The 6,375-nt window shown below is 31.3% G+C and overlaps 1 long non-coding RNA gene across 1 annotated transcript in view; it reads left to right on the top strand.

The window, feature by feature from the left end:
* The first annotated feature begins 5,358 nt into the window (after nucleotides 1–5,358).
* The window catches only part of LOC105852542 (uncharacterized), a 2,538-nt gene continuing 1,521 nt past the window's right edge, over nucleotides 5,359–6,375 (top strand). Inside the window, exons 1-2 of the long non-coding RNA XR_001144448.3 lie at nucleotides 5,359–5,895; nucleotides 5,993–6,127. This is a non-coding gene — a long non-coding RNA (uncharacterized lncRNA). The remainder of the gene's footprint in view (nucleotides 5,896–5,992; nucleotides 6,128–6,375) is intronic.

Below are 6,375 nucleotides of genomic sequence, written 5' to 3'. Positions count from 1 at the left end.
AGAGAGAGAGAGAGAGAGAGAGAGAGAGGTGTAGTATATGGTTGCCTCTAATGTCGCAAAAGTGGTATATGAATTTTGAATTTTTTGTTTAAGTTTATCCCTTGACTCCCCAACACTACTTAGTATGATGATATTTTGTTTTTATAATATTTTTTTACTTTTGCTTCTCTTGTACCTATCCAAAACTTAAGAAGTTGCTATTTCACAAGTAATCCCAAACTTAAAATTTTGCCAAATCATAATATTTAGATTTTCCCTAATTTGAAGTACAATTTTAGGATAAAACAAATAATTTTGGGTCATTGGCGTATAACAGAGCTAGGTGGCACTAAGAAAGAGACTCAGACTTAAATGGACTAGCAAAGGTTAATAATTAATAAGGGTAGGCAAATAGACTCAAAAGATACCAGAAAAATGCCTTAATATATGCACAATTTATAAGTAAATGCACTTCAGAGAAAAAAAAGGATGGTTAAAAAGAAATGATACATGATAGAATGTCTCAAATGAAGAAAATAAGTTGTTGGGCCAAACCTCACCTGGTAGGTAAACACAAAACAAAATCTTCAAGTATCATGTCAAATGAATTGTCAATTATGTAGGCAAATATTGATGACTCCAGACAATCCATACTATGAAGCAACAAACACCTTTTAACAGAGTTGTGTAAGCAAACGCACATACAAAAATTGAAAGATATGCAATAAAAATATATCAACTTTGGGGAAATGGAGCTATCTTATTAATTCAACTTTCAAGGAATTACACATCAAATTGTTAAAAAAATACAATAAAGTTTAAAATATAAAAATAAAACAATTAAAAACTACAACTAAAATAGATGTGCCCGCCTCAATCCTAAAACTGGTTACACTCAAAGTTATGATTGGTTCCCAAGACATCATAGAAATCACAACCCGACCATGAAGCTTTACCTTCATCTGTCTAAGTGCAAAAGAATTCCTTTTGTTTGGGGTTTGAGATAGACAGAGGAGGAAAAGGCTGGTAAGGCTGAGGATGCAACTAAGGTGGGGGAGGAATGTCATTTTTGTGCTAATAGAAATCAAGCATGCTAACATTCTGCATTGACACTCCTAAACCTTCAAGCATACACCGTCTAGTCATGTTGGTTTGTCAACCAAGTAGGTGGTGTCCCATCGTATGAATATCGGTCGTGCATGTTGCACAACACGATCATTCTAAATTTATGCTCAAAAGTTTGCTCATCTGGCATCTCAAAAGGCGGGTATTCCTGAGTTGGCTGGGATTGAGTTTGCTGCTTCTATATTTGAGTCTGCTGTTGAGATGGTCCTGCAACAGGAGCTTCTTCGATCTTATACGCTCACTCTTAAACCACCTCGTGTTGATAGGTTTGCGAGGAGTTAGTTTACCATCATTGGGATCATTCTCAACACCTTGTGCCAGACATAATAAGTGAATGTTAAAAGCATGGCCCAAAATCTCCTTGTCTTTGTTTACCAACTTGACAATGTTGTATGAGATAATTTATCCCAGACTAATGTGAAGCTTTTTCATTAGGACAAAGACTCTTAGCACTTTATTCTCTCTAAACTCTGAGTAGTTGGAACAAGATTCGACACTGTGGTGGAAAATGATGGACCAAGCCTTCGCCTCAAGGTTGAGGGAAGTAAGGTCTATCAATACCATGAAAGGGTGATTGGAAGCTAAGGTCTCCATTGTGCATATGCTTGGCCTAGAGTTGCTAACATTTCACTATAATTTATCTCGACCGCAAGTTTTTCTATCATTGACATCAACAAGCACTGCGATAGTGGTTCTATTCTAAGAATTTTGTTAATAGTGTTCCCATAGTACATTATTTCCTTCCCGCTCACATAAGATCTCCAAGTTTGCCCATCATTTTTTCTTACATAGGCATTAGTGTAGAATTCCTTTCCTCAAGCTTCGTTTTCCTTAACAATGATTATGTTAAATTTCTTTCACCCATACTCCTAAACTTATTGGTAAAAATAGGGTAGTCGAGTCAGTTAAGATCAAAAGCTCTCTTAGGATTTATTTTACAGGTAAGATAAAGGGAAAACATCTTCTAATGGGTGATGAACTTGACATCGTAATCATTAAACTCTCCCATACCTTTACTCTTTTTTTTTTTTTTGCCACAATATGTGTCACAAATGGGTGCTCTCTCAGTCGTTAGTACAATGAATGATAAAAAAGTAGAGAAGAGAAACACACAAAAATTCAAAATAAGGATACAAACTCTCTTTGTAAAAAACTTTTGTTGAAAATAGGAATTGAAACAGAAGTTCAAAGTTCAATTTTTTATAGTGGAAAACATATTGGCGCATTGCGTTATTACAAGGCGCAATGCGCTCTTACAAACCAAAATGATAGAATAATGTGTTAGGAAATGCACTCCAATGCAATTGTGAATCTCACTGGTGCAATGCGTTGGTCAATGGTTACAAAAGATTTTTCAAATTGCAGCACAATGTGCTAATCATAGGGGCAGGGCACTCTAGTGCTTTTCCTAGCACCCAACTCCGCCTCTTCTTATCCTTTTTCTTTTTTTTTTTTTTTATTTTTTTTATTATTATTATTATTATTATTATTATTATTATTAATATTTTTTATTTTTTATTATTTTTTTTATAAAAAAAAAAAAAGAAACAACTAAGATTGATAAACATAAATAAAAAGTACAAGAAAAAAATGAAAAAGGTTTAGGATTTAGTGAGAATTTGAAATCAATTAAACCTAAATGTACTTCCCATAGTTTGTCTCCCATTAAGAATGGGAATAGGCTAGGCCGTCCGTCAGGGGCCTATGGTCTGACCTATTTATGGTCTGGTTTGACCTATTTAATAAAAAGGCTAGACTTAGACCATTTTTAAAGCCTATTTATTTAAATAGGTCAGACTCAGACTTATAAAAAAACCTATTAGGCCTGACAGGCCGGCCTATATATATTTTATTATTTATTAATATTTTTTATTATTATTATATTAATAATATTATTTCCTATTTTAAATTCTATCGATTAAGCAATTACTCAGTAAACATTTCATATTAGTAGTTGTTCCATATTCGATAGCATTTCATATTTGGTAGTCATTTCATATTTAGTAGTTGTTCAATTAGTCGATCACTCAATAGTCTTCCATATTTGTTTAAAAGGTAATAATGAGTGTGTTTGTTTTAGAAAAAAAAAAATCTATTATTTAACACAAAATTATTTTTTAGGGTTTAAAAGATGTTTGTTTCATATTTTTTAAAAATTATTTTAAATAGGCTTTCAGGCCAGGCCAAACTTTTAAAAATGTCAGGCCGATAAAGAAGCCTATGATAGGCCGTAGGCCAGACTTAGGCCTAAAAAATAAATCGTAGGTCAGGCTCAGGCCTTTCAAAGCTTGTCCTGCTCTGACCTATTCCCTCCCCTACCTCCCATGCATCACTCATTTACAGTCATCAGTTTGACGCTTGATGCTCCTAAGGTTCATTGAGAGCGCGGTATACCTCATTTGCTTGGAATGTCTATTTCAAAATAAGCTTTCATTTTTTTCCATTCAATTTAAACGATCTTTTTGAACAAGGCTCTACTAGTTCAACTGCTCCATACAGTAAAACTTCTTTTACCACAAAGGGACTAGACCACTTGGAAATAGTTTCAGTCGAGAATTAAAAAGCAACATATGTTGCCTCGATTGAAGTTCTATCTTAACCAAATTTTTATTGTGATATACCTTTGTCCTTTGCTTGTAAATCATTCCATTTTCATAAGCCATCAGTCACATTTCATCCAGCTCATTCAATTTTAGTAGTCTCTTTTCTCCTGCCTGCTTAAAAATGAAATTGAAAAATTTAATAGCCCAAAATACTTTGTGCTTTAACTCATTTGGTAAATAACAAGCTTTTCCATATACTAGCTTATAAGGAGAGAATACTATAGGGGATCTTAAAAGCTGGACGATATGCCCATAAAGCTTTATCTAACATATTCGACTAGTCATTCCGTAAAGAGCTAACAATTTTTTCTAAAATTATTTTTAACTATCTATTAAACAATTCAAATTTGTCAAATGTTTGAGCATGATAAAGTGTGACAACTTTATACGTAAAATGTACTTTGATAGCATATTTTCTAAATATTTATTGCAAAAGAGAAAGCTCTATCACTGATCAAAATCCTCGATACTCCAAATCGAGCAAAAACATATTTCTTGAGAAAATTAATCACATTGAGGGAATCATTAGTTATTGATGCAGTTGCTTAAACCTATCTAGTCACATAATCTACATAGACAAGAATATAAAGATAGAATAAGAGGAAAGGAATGGTCCTATAAAATCAGTGCCACAACAGTCAAACAATTCAACTTCAAGAATTCTATTAAGGGACATTTAATTTTTCTTAGAAATACTACTTGTTCACTAATACTTGTTGTAACACCCTAAATTTTAAAATAAATTATTTTATTAACTAAATAAGATTCTAAATAATTAATTTGATGTTAAAATTATTTTAAAGTAGATGTTGATAAATTTTGTTACTAATTTTCATTATATGGATAATTTCTATGATGTACTAGTTTGATACATATTATATTAAATGAGTGTTATAAATAATAAATATTTTATTATATTATTTTATTTATATTTTTCTAAAAATAATAGTATTTTAGTGAAACATTTTAAAGAAAAAGATTCTATGTGATTTTACGTGTATATACGCGTATCCAATTAATGTAATACTTTTTTCGTGTTTGACTAATGTTAAGTATACACGTATTTATATTTCAATTATTTATAACTATTTTCTATTTTTAGTTATTTATTTTGTAAATAATTATCTTGAAATAGTAATGATATTGTGTTCGATTTCCTTTATTGTTATATTCTTATTATAACATTGTGATTTTATATATATTTATTATGATTTAATAATAAATATAAAGTTTTGATGTTTTATTTATTTATTTTACAATTTCGACTATTTTCTAATGATGATAATATTTTAATTCTAGTATAAAAAAAAATAAGTATTATTATAGTGATTATTTGGAATATGAGAATTTTGAGTATTAAAGTATTTTAAAAGATTAATAAAATAAGTTATTTTATTTTATATGATATTAGTTTTGAAATATTAGTAATATTTTAGAAATTAAATTGTGTTTAATATATATATATATATATATGTATATATATATATATATATATATATATATATTAATAAAAATTAGTTTTGCTAATTGTTGGTTTTATTTTAAAAATAAAAAATAAAAGAAATGAGTAGAATGTGTTTTATAGATTAACTCCAACTAAAATCCAATTATTATTAATAATAGTAATAATAATGATAATAATAACAATAATAAAATGAAGAGAGAAAAAAAGAAGGAGAACAAAAGTATGCGTCCTCATCTTCTTCGTAGACTTAGCCTCCGCCTCCATTCTTATGTCTTCTTCACCTTCTCTCTTCAATTATAACCATTATACCAAGTTTCGTGTAAAACTGAGACCACATTTGTGATCGTTGTGATCTTCTCTTTCATTTCCAACTTGAATCGCAAACTTAAACGCCCTATTCCTCTTTGTCAAAAATCACACCTCCACCTTTTGATCAAGATTCCGGCCACCACGACTATCACCAACGAAAACTGAGACCATATTTGGACTCCACAAAACACCCTCTTTCATTACCTATGCTTGAAATCGCCAATCGTTATACTTAAAAAAAAAGGGTTTTCACCCTCGCCGCGCCTGTGTTGCCAAACTCCGGCCAACACGTTCATCGTCTTGAAAAACTGACATCATTTTTGGATTCCTCTCGTCGAAACCTTCAAGAAGCACTACCCATTTGCGTGTTTCGGTGAAGTTGATGCCGGACCCTGTCGGCGCCCCAACACGTCGGTGAGACCTTTTCTAATAACATGTTTCACGATGTTTTGAATATGTTTCTTCGCCTAATATTTTTATTAATTATATAATGCTGATTTTTATTCCCCAGAAAATTGTCAGCCATGTTTCATTGACTCTGCAAATTCGTCGATGCGTTTGGACTCGTTTGTTGCGTGTTTGTCGACATCTCATGGTTGCTGAAAATCATTATGGTCCTTATATCTTATGAAAGCGTCAAATTGAGGTATGGGGTGAGAGTGAGTTCGAACGCATGAGTATAAATTAAGTGAGATGAACGGAAATACCGTATTTCCCACAATTCATTTGGGGCTCGCTACGTATGGCAGAAGCCCTTTGAGTAATAATTGACTAATGAGCAAACTTGAATTTTGTGAGGTTAAAATGTGAATTAGAAACTTTTATAGGATGTTGTTTGATTTAATTTTTGAAGATCGTGTGATAGTTGAATTATTGTAGAATTGTGTATTTGAT

The sequence above is a fragment of the Cicer arietinum genome, chromosome 7 (assembly GCF_000331145.2).
Source record: "Cicer arietinum cultivar CDC Frontier isolate Library 1 chromosome 7, Cicar.CDCFrontier_v2.0, whole genome shotgun sequence".
Classification (NCBI taxonomy): Eukaryota; Viridiplantae; Streptophyta; class Magnoliopsida; order Fabales; family Fabaceae; genus Cicer; species Cicer arietinum.
Note: the sequence above shows the minus strand (reverse complement) of the source record. Positions and strands in the feature narration are given on the sequence as shown.